Consider the following 17,114-nt stretch of genomic DNA (forward strand, 5'->3'; position numbering starts at 1 on the left):
AATATATATACAGAGGCACTCGATCAATGTAAATGTTTAAAAAACAGACTCATATTGGTATTATTTAATGGTGTAGAGGGCCATCTTCCCGATTAATTAGTAGATCGTGGTTTTTTAACTTAATTATTTCTATTGATTCCCTTAGGTTGAGTTTAATACGATGGTTTAGGCTTCTCATAAGCTCGACCTCCTCTGTTTTTTGTCGTGGCCGGGTTCGGACATATGTTCAGCTAATGCTAATGTTTTTTGTCCGCTTCATGTTCTTTCACCCGCAATATTTAATTTCTTCGTGTTAAATTTCTAAGACCGTTTTAGTATACAGCTGACGAAGAGACGCGAGGGTCGTCTCGAAACGGCTGTAGTGTTTGTAAATAAATATTTTTAATTGTACAATAGTGGAAACTCTTTATTTTATCAATATACTCCAATTTCATTTTGAACGAAATAAAAGTGATTCAGAACAATCCTTGTAGAACTCAATTTTTGTTCTACAAGAACTTTCGAATGTGGTTCAGAAAAATGAAACCTCCCGATTTAGAAGGAAACATCGTGATTTAGAACCTAACCCCCCGATTTAGAACCTAAGCTCCAAATTTTGAACTAAAATTACGAAAGACGTTGTTTTTCTCTTCCCACCTCGTACAAGCCGAAGTTGTCGACCCTGACGCGTTCCAAACCGCGACCCTACCCGCTTAGAGGGAAGTGGATCTTGGCAATAGAAAACTCTCAGTCGATATCAGGGCCATCAAAAAGAAGAGCCCCTTTATGACTTCATTGCGCTTGTTGGTGTTCCGTCTGTCGTCAAATTAGAAGAGTTGAGATATCGGCCAACTGAGCATAACAACCGGGGTGTCTCAATGCACGCGGGCACTCTCGTCCAGGTCGAATGCGGTTTCGAAGAACCAAATTTCTGATTTTTAGAACCAAACTTACGAAACACCTGGTCTTTCTATAATATTAATTCCATCTTTGTACTTGTTCTCAACTAAATAGGACGTATCTCAAGTCATCCTGGCTTTTCTGATATTCTTCGGTTCTCGTTCATCAATTCAACGAGATTACTTTTGTTACGAAAAACGAATTGGTCTGTGGTGACAGATCTTGGATTCGGTAGCTCTATGCTGACGATGCGGTAACATGAACTGACTGATCGTCGATGACAGCCGCAGAAGGATCTGGCTCAGTTGCTTTCGATGGTTACGAACTGTGACTGGCTTTCTCTTCACAACATCCGAAGCGCTCTCGCTGATCACCAAGATTGTCCGAACGAGGTGCGCGTGAGACATTTGGAATCGCGGAATGTACAATCAACTCGTGAGTGTACTGGATCATAGCAATGATAATAATATTTTAATGGTTGGTTCTCTTTTGGTTCACTGAGCTTCTTCATTCAAATCTGAAATATTACTTTATGATTATTTGTTTTATCGCGCCACTATTTAACTATCATGTTAATATTTAAACTAAGAGATGGTGTTTTCTAAAAAAATCAGTTTCTGACACTCTTGTTTTGCTAGCTCAGTTTTGTAAATGAAATATTATTCTATTAAATCTGGAAATAATTTCAGAATTAAAATATATATATCTCTCTGATTTCTAAAGAACGTAATATACATAAGATAAATTTGGTATATAAATAATTTCATCTTGCTGAGCTGTGCTTCTGCCAGGGTTGGCAAGAACCAGCCCGACTGGTTTAACCACCGAAAAAATCCATAGTTAAAACCACCTTTTTTTTATTAAAAAAATATTGAAAAATGAATTAGAAATATTGAAAAAAATAAAACTTAACCTTCACTTTTTGTCGTAAGTAATGGGAGCTAGATATAAGCAATTAGGGGATCTTAAAATTAATTTTGATCGTGGAAATAAGCCGCCATGTTAGGGTATAAAAGCTGGTAAATAAGTCTACTATGCCTTACAATGTGAAGGTACAGTCACGCACAAAAACGTAATTTTGAAATCGATAAATTTGAGTAATGAGGGCTAAATATAAGCAATTTGAGCATTTTTATGAATCGTGTACTATATATAGTATACGAGTTATTATAGGCTGGTGTCGTCCATGTGTGTGTGTGCTTGTACGTAATAGACTGTGGGGACCTACGCCAACATTTGTTACGTGTTATGGGGATTTACTAAATTGTGGGGACTTACACACGTCCCCACAGAATAATTCCTTAATTTGGATAAAATATAATCTAGTTACTATAATAATCAGCTAGGCTAATACCCAAGGCACCACCTTAGGCCTAAGTCATCAAGCGACTTTTGAAGCCTTAAATTCAGGTGGCCGGGTTACAACGCGTAGGAGGGTGGTGGCCAGCCCTGCATGCCACGCGAGCCAACAGCTCCCTACACTAACTATTGATTTAAACGCTTCAAAATGTAGAAAACTACACTTCAGGTTCTGTAAAAAACTTTTTTTATTTTTAGTATACGTTTTTCCCTAAAATAAACATTATTATCGTCAGGTCCTCACAAGCGAATAATTTGGTTAATTTAGTATCTAGCCTTCTCAAAAGATGGCGATAATGTTTAAGAAATATTTTAAAACACACACCAAGTCAAATTTGCAGTTGCGGAGACCTCATTCGCTTTTAACAAAACAACTGTAAATGGAATTTTATTTGAAAAACTTCGCGCTTTCGTACTGGAAAACCAATTTCAACTTTTCGTCACAAGTAGCAAATATTCAAATGACTTAACTATTCACTTTTTTAATTATGAAATCACGTTAAAACAGCGTAAAGCCCGTCGCACACTGGAAAAATTTCTTAAAGCGTTACTTGCACGATATTTGAACACATCAATCTAATACTTTCTAAATTATTATCAGACTATAAGAAATGTATATAATCAATATTTTGCAATCGTTCATTATTGGCTTCGTTTTCCTCCTGAATTATTTCATTATCTTCTTCATCTTCAGTAAAGGCCAAGGGTTCAAATTGATAGGGTAATATACCGTGAATTTCGCCAATATTTTCATCCGCTATGCCTATTTCAGCGAAAAGATCTAAGGAATTTTCTGAACCGGTTTCATCAGATTGCATTGAATCCGATACTGCGCTATCCGAATCCAAATCCGAGTAATAAATAGATTCTTCACTCGAATCGCTCATAGCTATTAATTATAATAAGTAATCAAACGTTCGACAGACAGCCTAGGCTAGCAGACGAGCGGCAAAACATCTCGTCATTCTCGTGAGTGTGATCACTAATCATGTGACTAAAACCACTCTACGTCACTTTTAGCCACGCCTTCCCGCCAACTTCCAAAATTCACATTTTTAATTATATTAGTTTTAACATATTAAAATAAATTTTATTTTACAAAATATTGATTATATACATTTCTTATAGTCTGATAATAATTTAGAAAGTATTAGATTGATGTGTTCAAATATCGTGCAAGTAACGCTTTAAATTTAACGCTGGCGCCGGATACCAATTTTTTTCAAAACACGTATTGGTCGTCAGCGCGAAAGAACGCTAGCGCTGGCGTTGACTTTATTTTCGGAGAATCGCACACTAGCTGGTAGCTACTATAGAAAACAGGAACACCATCGGATGCGCGCGCAGTCATTTGTTTTGATATTCGTCGTTTCAGTATTGTAGTGTGCGATAATTGTTGCGAGCAACGTGGGCGGTACCAGCAACGATTGCTAGGACGAGCAACTGTCCAGTGTGCAACGGGCTTAAGCCCTAGCCTAAAAAAATTGTGGTTGAGCACTTTTGAAAATGAGTTTTAAAATGTTCTTATCGCAGTTTTTTCAGTTTTAAATCAATACTTCGTTTCTGTTATCAATAAATAACTCTATATTTAATCAAAGTTATTCTTTAGAGGATAATTTAGAGGCAAAAACTTTTAATGTTAAAATTTTTTATTTAGAACAAACTCATCATTCAGATTTGAAAGTATATATTATCTAGGAATATCCGTATAGTTGTTTAAAACATGTGATTTACAGATTTGAAAACATTTTAAAAAAATGGTATTCTAAAATAAGCTGTTATGGGGACTCACACTCTTCAAATATCTATCTTGTGGGGACTCACACCGTGCAAAAATCTATCTTATGGGGACTTGCGGTTTTTCTAGTATTTAAGATTGATTTAATATATAATAACTTTAGTAAAAATTACTAAATACGAAAACAGTTGCTACATTTTATACTTGTTACTTTTGTAATTGAACGTAAAAGAGTTGAAAAAAATATCCACCAAAAATACATAAAACTAATCTAAATCATTCTCAGTTATTAATTTTTTTAGTATTACTACCGGCACTTTATTTAATTTTGATATCAACTTTTTAAAGATTTTCACGCATTACCAGATTTGAAAGTAAATATTTTCTAGGAATTTCCATATAGTTGTTTAAAATATATGATTTTCAGATTTGAAAACATTATAAAAATGGCGTTAAAAAATAAGCTGTTGTGGGGACTCACAATATTAAAAATTCTGTCTTATGGGGACTCTCACTACGCAAAATTCTATCTTATGGGGACTTGCGGTTTTTCTAGTATTTAAGGGTGATGTTATATATTATAATTTTAGTAAAAATTACGAAATGCGAAAACAATTGTTACATTTTATACTAGTTCCTTTTGTAATTGAACGTAAAAGAGTTGAAAAAAATATCCACCAAAAATACATAAAACAAATCTAATGCATTCTCTTACTTGTTAGTTATTAATTTTTTTAGTATTATTACCGGCACTTTATTAGGTTTTGATATCATTTTTTTCAAGATTTTCACGCATTACCAGGTTTAACAGTAAATATTCTCTAGGAATTTCCATATAGTTGTTTAAAACATATGATTTTAAGATTTGAAAACATTATAAAAATGGCGTTCAAAAATAAGCTGTTGTGGGGGACTCACACCGTGCAAAAATCTATCTTATGGGGACTTGCGGTTTTTCAAGTATTTAAGGGTGATGTTTTATATTATAATTTTAGTAAAAATGACTAAATGCGAAAACAATTGTTACATCTTATACTAGTTACTTTTGTAATTGAACGTAAAAGAGTTGAAAAAATATCCACCAAAAATACATAAAACTAATCTAATGCATTCTCTTACTTGTTAGTTATTAATTTTTTTAGTATTATTACCGGCACTTTATTAGGTTTTGATATCATTTTTTTTTTCAAGATTTTCACGCATTACCAGATTTAAAAGTAAATATTCTCTAGGAATTTCCATATAGATATTTAAAACATATGATTTACAGATTTGAAAACATTACAAAAAGGGCGTTCTAAAATAAGCTGTTGTGGGGACTCAAACCGTGCAAAATTGTATCTTATGAGGACTTGCGGTTTTTCTAGTAATTAAGTTTGATGTTATATATTATAACTTTATTAAAAATTACTTAATGTGAAAACCATTGCTACATTTTATACTAGTTACTTTTGTAATTAAACGTAAAAGAAATTAAAAAACATCCGCCAAAAATACATAAAACTAATCTAATGCATTCTCTTAGTTTTTAATTTTTTTAGTATTATTACCGGCACTTTATTTAATTTTTATATCAACTTTTTAAAGATTTTCACGCAATACCAGATTTGAAGTAAACATTCTCTATTTATTTCCGTAAAGTTGTTTAAAACATATGATTTTTAGATTTTAAATAATTTGTTGTGGGGACTCACTCCGTTTAAATTTCTATATTATGGGGACTCAAACCGTGCAAAATTGTATCTTATGGGGACTTGCGGTTATTTTTTTAAGCAATGAACGAAGGACACTTTTTAAATATTTTTTTGATTATATTCCAATCTTATGTCTTTAAGCATTTGTAAGTAAAGAAAGAAAATAAACGAAACATGCGAACATTCAACACATTTTTTAGCTCTCCGAGGGGACTATGTAAAACACAATTAGTTATTATAATATTTAATAACTATTATATTTCAAACAATATATTTTTTTTAATACTTAACAACATAAGAAACACTACAAATAAAACTAAAACATAATCTAACAAATTAAATTAATAAATAAGAAAGAATTAAAGAAGGGTGTATAAATAATTTGAAGGCTAAAAAATATAAACACAATGTTAAAAATATTTTAAGTGTATAATAAAAAATAATTATAATTACATCAATTCGTAGAAGGTATTTTTCCTCTTCGGTACAAAATGACATGTCGGGTTGGAAATTCGGGCTAGAATTTATAAATATAAATAAATTAATCTATTAAAAATGAATATATCTAAAAAATATTTACCACAAGAATTCTTTAACTTTTTTTGTTGCTGTAACATCGCACGAATAAAAACACTGGTTTTGGTCTTAATCGCTTCGGAAGTATATAGTTCGAGAATGTCTGAATTAATTAAAACAGATCGAACGGTATGTTGTACAGTGCCAACATGTTGAATTTGATCTAACACATGAAGTTCATACTCAAACTTTTTTAAATTCTTGTGATTCCACCACGAAATTTGACTAGTATTACAAAATATCTGCATATATTTGCTAGATAATTGAAGAATTTCGTAACTAAACCAACCGATTAACATTACCCTACAATGGAATAATAAATCATCGTACACAATTCCTGGACGATAACATTTAAAACTTTTATCATGCACAGAAAAAGAACAAAAGTTTTGCGATTTTTCAATTCGCGATTCGTAGGGTGCCACAAAAAATAAGGGATTGAACTTAAAGGAATATTTAAAAAAGGGGCATTTAAACTCAATCGAACCATATGATTCGATTACTGTTTTAGATTCTAGAAATACAGTTTTTAAACAACATTCTTCGAATTATCTACAAATAGTTTGTTTTATTCATTCTTACTACTCGAAGAGAGAGAAATTTTAACGATCGGGGCAAAGAAACTACAGGCTTTAGATAGAATTCACCAGACATCTTGATTCTAGATTTCTCCTGGTAAAAATCCTTTACATTGAGATTTTATAGTTTAAGCCTGACCTATATTTAAAAATTTAAAAATATTGCCTTTGGGAATAATTATTAATTTTTTAATACAACTAAGGTTAACTAATTATCCCTATCCTTCTCAAACAAGTTTTTATAAATTAATAAAAAACAATTATATTCAATTTTTAAACAACCTAGTACAAAATGTACTTATAAAATTTCAGTTAATATATTCAACAATTACCAAAATAAACATATAAGAAAATCAAACACTAAAGTTTAAGCACGATATTAGTATAGAAAAAAGTATATAGAAGACATGAAAAAATAAGAATAATATCTATTGCATTAGCCTTGTAAAACTGATTTTATAACCACACCCTAATTATCGTCATGCGTAGAATTTATCAACTCATTACAACCTTGTAAAACTAGATTGGATTTTTCAACAATTTACTGTCACACTTTCAAACGCAAAAATTTTTATTATCATCTGGTATCATTGATCCTACTCTATTTTTTACCCAAGTTTCGCATCTCCGCGCCAGATTGAATTAATCAATAAAATTATAAACGCAGATCACGTTTTGCCAGGAGACATTCCACAGAGCCCCGTTATAAAGAGAAAAAAACTGGTTGCTCTAACAAACGTTGTATATATTTAATGTGAATTAAAAAACGGTTTTTTTTTCAAAAAATTAAATTTTATTTTGTATTGCTCTGTTGTTTATGTAACTTTTCTCTATATAATACAAGAAATATTTATAAAAAAAAGATTTATTTCATTTTATACACAGTGTTTTTTTTAGATTGAGGATAAATACATACCGAACTATATTCGGATTCTATACAATCTGTATCTCTCGAACGTCTTCTATTTCCTCTTACACCACATATTATACAAATTAAATGTTGAGGAAAGATTAATAATGCATCCGATGGAATTCTCATTGATAAACAATTGCCTTGTCTAAAAACAACAGGTTGGTAGTAAAATCGACATTGTTTATTCCAACAATAATATAGGAGTCCGCCATAGGTTTCTAACGACTCAGTATATCCAAAACAATAAGGACAACAAATAAAACCATCTTTTTGTACTTTAACAGAACCTCTTTCTAACAAATTTTTGCAAGAAGTTTCGTCCACTGTATAAAATGAAGAAATAATTAAAAAAATATAATTAAAGAATATTAAAATTACTAAATAACATACTTTTATCTCCAAAATTGAAGAAAAACTGTATTTCTTAATATTCAACTCGCTCGTTTACACGGCGAATATATTTCTAATGATTAAAGGTAAAATTCAAGTTTTTTATACAAATGCTGTATGTGTAGATATTAGTATTATCATAACTTAAAAACCCCGAAGATTTCAAGTTATATAAAAATAAGTCAAGGTAAAATCTTTTTTCATAATATAATATATTTAAAATCACCTTTAGAAATAATTAATCAAATAATTATGTTTCAAAAATAATTTATATTTTGTAATTATTTTCATCCTTATTAAACGTTAATTATAATACAAATTTATCGTAAATACATGTACTTTTTATATATTAAAAAGGGTGTTCGTATCGTTGGAATGTGCTTTCCCCCATCACTACACAAACCTGCTAACCTTGAGGAATTTAATATTTTTCAAAATATAAGTTATTTGTTGACCTTGTTTTTTCAACAGGTAGTGGGCCCGATTGAGCTGTATAATATCACTGTAAAACCTAATTGCGATTAAATTTTTTTTATTATATCACAGTTGAAATGGGAAAACGCAAGATGTCTCAAAAATCGCCCTCTTTAAAAGTTAAAAAAATGAAGTTATTTATGGGGAAACCAGAATTTAAATGCGATTCACTCGTTGATAATTCGTGTTATTTTGACATGACATGTCGAAAACACGCGTTTAAAAGTATGGAGGGATTTACCTTTAAGGAAAAATGTTGGATTTGTCAAGATCTATTTCTAGACAGGAGAATTTTTAAGCAACATTTAATGAACCATTTAACATGTAGTTTTTCGCATAAAACACTCACTAATAAAAGAGTGTGTGATTGTTTAAATTCAAAACACCAGAAATACACACTCGAAGATGAACTATTAGACGATCAAATTATTGATTATTTGAACGAGTTTAACGTAAAAAATCAAGAATGGTACGATGATTTAGTAATCGACGGTAAGATTCAACCTTCGAACTCAAATGTTGAACCAACTAGTAAAGAAGAAAGTATAGATTCGAATATTCTCAACATGGCTGAAGAAACGTTGAATTCTTTAATGGAGTCTAACCCTGTGCTTACAAACGATTTGAAAATGCCGAGCGATAATCAGCTGGAAGCACTTATTTATTTTGAAGAATATTGTAAAAATAATCAAATTTTAATCCCCAACAACAAAATGGAAACTTCTATTGAAGTATTGCAAAATCTTGAAAAAACTTGTAAAATGATTTAAAACATGTAAATAAATCTTTTTTCTATAAAATCCACTGTTATTATTTTCCTACGTAAGATTTCTTTCAAACAAAATTCAATAACAATTTACTTTTGAAGATACAATTTTTTATAATATTTAATAATATTTATTTTGCCAAAGACAAAATTTGTAGGCGACCACAGAAAGTCTATAGGTAACGAATACCATCCTAGTACAAACCACTTAATAAGATTAAAATAAATAAAATTTTACTCGAATAAAATCATTTTTGCGAAGAATTACAAAATAAATTATACAATTTATAAAGATTTTAAAAATAAATCAATTCCAAAAATCTGTACAAAATAAACCATCCAATAAAGATATTATTAGGAATATGAAAAAAATAATGTTTGTAAAAAACTAGAAATATTATAACGATATAATTAAAAATAATTATAATTACATTATTTCGTAGAAGTTTTTCTTCTTAACTAAAAAATGAGGTATTATGTTTTAGGCTAAAATTTGTAATAGTTAATTACTATAATTATAAGAATATATTGTAAAATATAAACCTAAAAAATTATTTAATTTTATACTCTCTCTCTAGTTCTTATACATTAAATATCTATAGATCCTTTTATTAAAATTTATGCACAGTGTTTTGAGATCAAGGATGATTACATACCGAGCTTAATTCGACTTCTACACAAGTTGTATTTTTTTATATACTACATATCTTAATATATCTATTTACTTATAACTGTTTTAACCAAAAATATCTTGCTATTAACTAATTGAAGATAAATTCTCAAGTTTTTATTTATTTTGTGAGATAAATATAAATATATAAATTAGTAAAGAATTTAAATTAGAATGCTGAGAGTTAAAAATATTGATCAAATTTGTGTCAAGGTACAGTTTTTTAATACTGTCACATATTTTAAAAAACATTTCTAGAAATGATTAATCAAATAACTATGTCTCAAAAATAATTAATTTATTATAATTATAAATAATAGGTGTAACCTTCTAACTTAATATCAAACGTAAATTATAATACATCATTCTCGTAAATACATATCCTTTAAAAATATTAAAAGGGTGATTTCAAATTTAAAACAAAAACGAACTATACTTATTTTTTAAATTATAAACCTAACCTTGGATATATTATACATTAAGTATAGTTAAATGTTAATTATCTTTTTTAGACATGCGTATTCTTTTGTATAAAAATAGGGCGTTGTCAGATTAAAAAAATTACGGTTAATAGTATTACACATACAGTCACATTCTGTATAAAAAGGTGACATTTCCATGGTAGGAAAGCACACTGACTGACAAATTTGTTTCGTTCCGGGGACGTAGTTCCAATAAGACAAGTGTTTGAACATTTTTCTTACATAAAAGTGAACTAGATTTAAATGGTAATAAAATTTGTAAAAATATCAAAGAATGCTTTCGATCCAGTTCGCGCAACCAAATTTTCAGCAGGCTTAGATTTAAAATCTGCATATGATTATATATTGGTTTCTGGAGCCAGATTGTTAATAGAAACAGATTTAAAAATTTTACTTCCCGAAAACACCTATGGTCGTATTGGTAAAATTTTTCATAATGTTGTAAAAATTTAAGAAATCAGTTCTTAATTTACCATGTTTAAAAAGCTCCTCGCAGTGGTTTGGCCCTTCATTACGGAATTGATGTTTTAGCCGGAGTTATTGACATAGACTATACTGGACCAATTGGTATTGTTTTAATCAATCATGGGTAAGTTGATTATAAAATTTTAAGAGGTGATAAAATAGCGCAATTGATTTGTGAGAGAATATTTTATCCATCAGTAGTAGAGTGTGAAGTATGTTTAACCAAGACTTTACCTAAAGTTTTGACATAATATACTATTTCTTGTTATTAAACAGAAATTTAAAGAAACGGAAAGAGGATGTCATGGGTTCGGTTCAACCAACTAGCACAACTTAATGTTTATAATTTAATTTATGTAAAATAATTAAATAAATATTTAACCAACAGTAAAAAATGTTTTATTTAATTTGTATATAAACAAATATTGGTATATATGATTATATATAGAATTTGTTAAAATAGAGTTAAAATAATTTTATTACAAGAAAACAACGATGTATAAATACAATTCCGATTAAAAAATTAACTGGGTATATATGACCAATTCTTTCTAAATCAGATCATCCCTTCTATGATTGTTTGATGAATATAATTATTGATAAAATAAGTCTCTCCAAGTTTAGTAATAAAAACTCAATAACGTATAATTTTTATTAACAATTGATAGCATCGACCTCAAACTAAATTTATATTGCCACACAAAATTATTTAAAAGCTTTAAAAATTATAAATGTGAAGCATGAAATATTTCACTGAGTTTGTAAAAAACTGGGATCAGTTTGAATTTTCTGAAATAAGTTGACAACAAAGATAAATCTAAGCGTAAATTAAACTTAAAATTAGGTAAATGAATATTGTAAGGTACCAGAATTTACGTACGTCTTATTATCTGGAAATTTTAGGCATCTTAAGTACTATGAGCGTATTAAAACTTAATTTCATGTATTTGTCCGCGTGAAAAAATTTGCATTCGTGAACTTTTCTCTTCGTGTATTGAATAAATGTAACAAATTAAGAATAAATCGTTCTTATCGTATCTTAGTCTGTTTATTGTATTTGTACGTTTTATGGTTCAATAGGCCACAATAAGTTTTGAAGATGACATATGGAGTTATTTATCTCCCGTCTTTTAATATAAACAACCTATATTATGTGTAAACTATGAAATACATTTATAATTACATTTATTATTACCACTATTATAATTTCATTCATTTTATCCATTATTAACATTTCATGAGCTCTTATCTAAACGAATAAATTGGATTATATTTGTTTCGACAATGGATAAAGCGTGTATCCGGTATTCATTTGTTTGATAATCCAAAGTTAAAGGTAGGTGCACTTTATTCATGGATGCTTATCCAATAAACAAATTATCGAAATTTATACGGTTTATCTATATTCATCTTGTTCGTAATTCCGAGCACTATCTGTAATACATTGCTTTACATCTGGAATTAAAAGCAGGTTGATTTAACACCCGGGAAAAAGTCCTACGCAGTAGTAATTGAAATAGGCATACACAAGCCTACGTAGTAGAAAAACGATATGAAACCGAAGGCTCCTTGTAAATTCTTATTAAAATATTTTTTATTTCGATAATAAGCCTAATATTATGATTAAAAACCTCTGGTTGGAAAACTTCTACAAGTAACCAGAATCCCTCCACTTCAGTTCTATCTATTTTAGGATTTTGGGGCGCGAAAAAGGTCAGTTTCGGACTCAAAGTTAATACACTTAGGCTTGGAAATTTGTTTCGACAATGACATTTTTGGAAAGAGAACGTCCTGGGCTTCATAACAAGCCCGCATTCATTCGTTTTTATTACTATCGATTTTTCGTGCAACGAGTGATGTAAGTCGGGTAAATACCCAGTGGGTAGGGTATTTTTAAATAGGTATTTACCCGGATATTTACCCCATGCACGGGTAAATACCCAAAAGTAGGGTTTTTATGATTAGGGCGTTAGTTAGTATCGGGTCGAGTGGAGCTATCTGTTATCCTCCTTGTCTACATCTTTTGCTTGGTTTGGACTTATTAGGTAGTGCAATTTGGGCAAACTACATTTTTAAAAGCAGTTTTATATTAGTCAATTTTATTTCTAGCCTGGGAGTTATTCAAAGATAAAAATAAAGGTGTTGCTTTCATATATATTGCTGTAAGGAATACAAACATTCTAATGTCAACAAAATGACAAAGTATATCAGGAAATGTTTTAATGGCCCACATGAAATGAATAAAATCCTTAATTGCTCATGTTACTGTTAGTGTTAAGCCTGGTAATAAAATAGTCATGATGAGGAGTCTGAGGAGAGCCAGGGGCAGCGGAGACTGAACTTTCAAGTGATCATCCAGATAATGAATAAATAATATTTAATAGTTATCTCATATGTAATGTTACTATGTAAAATTTGCAAAAAAAGTAAAAAAACAATAATTAATATTTAATATGAGAATAACTTGATGTGTTTGTGGGTTTTTCAATTACCGTATTCTTAATTGAATAAATTAAAAATAATTAACAAAGAAATTAAAGGTGTTTATAAACACCTGGGTATTTATGTATTTTGGGTATTTACCCGGGTAAGTACCCAAGGTATTTACCCTGCGTTAAAAATACCCGGGTATTTTACATCACTACGTGCAACCAACACTTTAATTTCAGAATAAAAGATTTTGTAGTTTTCTGAAAAATATTTTTTTACCGATAAGCATCAGACAAAGGAGAAAGTTGTAGAGCGTACTTTCGAACCTGGAAATAAAATTTGCTTCCCCGAAAAAGGTCAATTTCGATTTGATATTACGTCTTGAACAAAAACAAGTAGTTATACCTAAAATAGCTCTCAGAGCCCCTCAATATTTATCCTGTGTCTTCAAATTTATTTTACCTGGTTCCTGGTTCCTCAATTCGGAAATTTTTCCGAATTTAATTTTTTCCGGAAAATTACCAACTCTATTCAGTATGCAAATCCAAGTTGTTCATAGTTGAGAATGAATATATTTAATTGAAAGTTGTTCGTACAAAGTTTTCGCTTCGAGAGTCAACGAGGAAGTCGTACACGAAACTTTACTTGGAACGAAATAGGGTCATTCCACGTCAAATGTCCCGTTTTGTTTAAAGTTCCCCACGGCACCATTGTTTTATCCTTCTTTATAAACTCTTAAAATCTCTTTAAATTATAATGAAAAACGGTATTTTTTTCCATATAGCTTATTAATTAAAACTTTAGTAATATTCTAAAGTGGCCCTGTTGTTCCGAAGAAGGCTATATTTTAATTGACTTAAATTGATTAAATAGTTTTTTAAATATTAAATAACAATTACACCACACCCAAACAATAACTTTCAATTATAGGCAATTTTAGACAATTTTAGACAATTTGGTGTATGGAACCTTTTATACAATAGTTTCAAGACTGCCCGACTTGATATTCAACCAACAAACATTTATTGTTTGTTAAATTTATTATTCAAAGCTTTGAGCTTCTTGTTCTTCGGTTTCATTTTCTTGTTCTTCGATTTCATTTTCTTGTTCATTTTTTTTCTTGTCCTTCGCAGACTCGCAGTTCAGCATTTGGTCTGGGTCCGATGGCCCGAAGACCAACCGATCGAATGGGGGTCCAACGTACCGAAGTCCATCCAATCGAAGGAAAGCACTGACCGACCGAAAATTAAAAAATTCCTTTTTTATGAGTTAATTGCAGAAGGTTTCAACGGACCGAAATATAAAAAGCTGAAAAAAAATGACTTTCGTGGACTAACAAGGAGACTACCCGAGGTGATTATCACGGATTTTGTTGAAACTCGAGAGTTCGGTAGACCTTATGGTTGTATGAAAATTGCCAAAGGGAAATGTTGCAATGGGTTTTAGTTTTCCTATGGCAACCGAAAATGTTTTTGATCTCTCCATTTAAAAAAGCATGATATTATCTCGGTTACCCAAATTTTGTTAAATCTTTACCAAAATTGATCAATTTTACCCAAAAATCTTGATCAATTTTACCCAAAATAGGTCAAATTCATCTTTTTGGGTATGTTTTGAAAATTTAATTTTTTAAATATTTAAGTAAGTGAAACCGAGAAAATCCAATGCTTTTTTAAATGGAGATTTTTTCGTTTTGAGAGATCAAAACCATTTTCGATTGCCATGGGAAAACTAAAGCCCATTGCAACTTTTCCCTTTGGTAATTTTCATACTACTATAAGGTCTACCTACCCCCGAGTTTCAACAAAATCCGTGACAATCACCTTGGGTAGTCTCCTCGTAAGTACACTTTAAAAAAAAACTACTTTTAAAAAGTATATATTAAGGAGCTCATAATTATCGTTATCTGCAGAATGGATTCGACTCGCGATTATCGGACCCTAACGTCTAACGGTGGGAAACTTTTAGAGCATGAGAATAGTAATTAAGAATAGTAATTTAATGCAATAATTTTGCTTTGGGCCCATTCGACCGAAATCCAATTCGTTGGAAAACGATTTAACATTGAGTTCCAATCGATCTAAAATACCCCAATTGTGCGGTTTACAGCCCAATTTTGCACCTTTATATATTTTTTAGTACATCGAATTAAGGTGTTTTTTATAGATATATATAAGTCACGGACGTATCCAACGGCAGAGGTGGGCATTTTACGAATATTTTGCTATTCGAATATTTCCTTCGCCCAGTGAAGTTTGAAATTCCGCCATATGAAACCTTCTTATTCTGAAAGAAGAATAGGACTCTACCTTTCGAAACCACGGAAACCTTCTTTGCGCGAAGGAAACTATCACTCAGTGAACGAAACTTCGTCTTTACTACGCGAAACTGTTATATATTCTTCCAATTAAAATGGTCTTCGTTTGAAGGTTTTTACGGAGTTTTTACTAAAGCGTTTCTTCGCAAGAAGATATACATATGCTGATAGGCTAAAAAAAGATATTATGACGATTACAAGTAAACATTTGAAAAAATTTTACTAGAGTGAAGGTTGCTAGGGCGATAAATTGTTGAAGGTTGATATTGATAAGAAAAAGGTGTTTATTTTCTTTTTTAGTACTATTTTTTAAATAAAACGAAAGGTGTTGATAAAATTTCATTATTTGTATCACAGTTTTCTAGTCAACTTTCCATTGAAGTTTTTCACTGGACAATAAAGGTTAAACTTCACCTGCAAAAAGTATCCTCCGTGCTGAGAGAAAATAAATCTTTCAAAAAAGCGGAATTAGAGTCCAAGCAGTCGTAGCTTCGGCCAAGCTCATCATTGTTTATAGCAGTGACGTAGTCGTATAAAAAAAAAGTTATTTGTTACGAGAGTATTTAACAAGACGTACGACGGTCAGAATACACACAATCCTACTAATGTGTTAAGTTTGTTTGAGCTATTCACAGCAACCTGCAACGCCGGTATCACAACCAAAATATATCATATAGACAGGGTGTTACGGATAAGAGTACCTAAACTTTCTATATGCATTCTATGGGTCTCTATGAGTAAAAATGTCTAATAAACATGCGTCCTAAAGTGCTTCGTTTCAGAGAAATGTGCTCCCAAAAAACTACCCCAAAAACCGGACACAGCCTTAAATCTGGCAAACATTATTCTTCTATGAACCAAATTGTTTTCATTAAACTATCAATTGTTTTTTATCCGTGACGCGAGAAACTTTAATAACAAGTGGCAAAAGTTCATTAATGTCCTTTTAGAAGTAAAATGAGTATAATACAAAACCATAAGTTTATAATATAATAATAATAATAATAATAACTTTTATATAAATATGATACACGCTAAACGTTTACGAGAGATAGTCACAAGATACTTGTTTCTGCACGTTTCCGTGTTTCACGTGGCCTTTAACAGCGCCTCCGTGCTGAGCTGTATGTAAAATATTCCCAAAAATAAAACTTATTAAAAAATGTTATATAATTATGACCTAACTCTTCTTCCGCTAGGCTTGAATTTAAACTTAAATATTGGTTTTAATTTGCGCGAGTCATAATATATTTATCTTTACGCGCGTAAAGCCTTTGCATGTCTCAACTTTAGCTGTGAAACCTTGGATTAATAATAAGACTCCTGGATATAGCACCTCTACCTTCCCACGGCAGTATCGGGTGTCTCTCGAAACGGAAAATA

At 30.6% G+C, this 17,114-nt stretch overlaps 1 protein-coding gene across 4 annotated transcripts in view; it reads left to right on the plus strand.

The window, feature by feature from the left end:
- Positions 1-13,727, plus strand: part of LOC149951346 (uncharacterized) — a 468,892-nt gene extending 455,165 nt beyond the window's left edge. For all 4 annotated transcript variants that reach the window (XM_090167985.1, XM_090167986.1, XM_090167984.1 and 1 more), the window contains exon 3: positions 13,707-13,727. The gene's annotated coding sequence lies outside the window, so the exon portion shown is untranslated. The remainder of the gene's footprint in view (positions 1-13,706) is intronic.
- Positions 13,728-17,114: the final 3,387 nt, after the last annotated feature.

This window comes from Leiobunum rupestre, chromosome 3 (assembly GCF_980474605.1).
Source record: "Leiobunum rupestre chromosome 3, qqLeiRupe1.1.hap1, whole genome shotgun sequence".
Classification (NCBI taxonomy): Eukaryota; Metazoa; Arthropoda; class Arachnida; order Opiliones; family Sclerosomatidae; genus Leiobunum; species Leiobunum rupestre.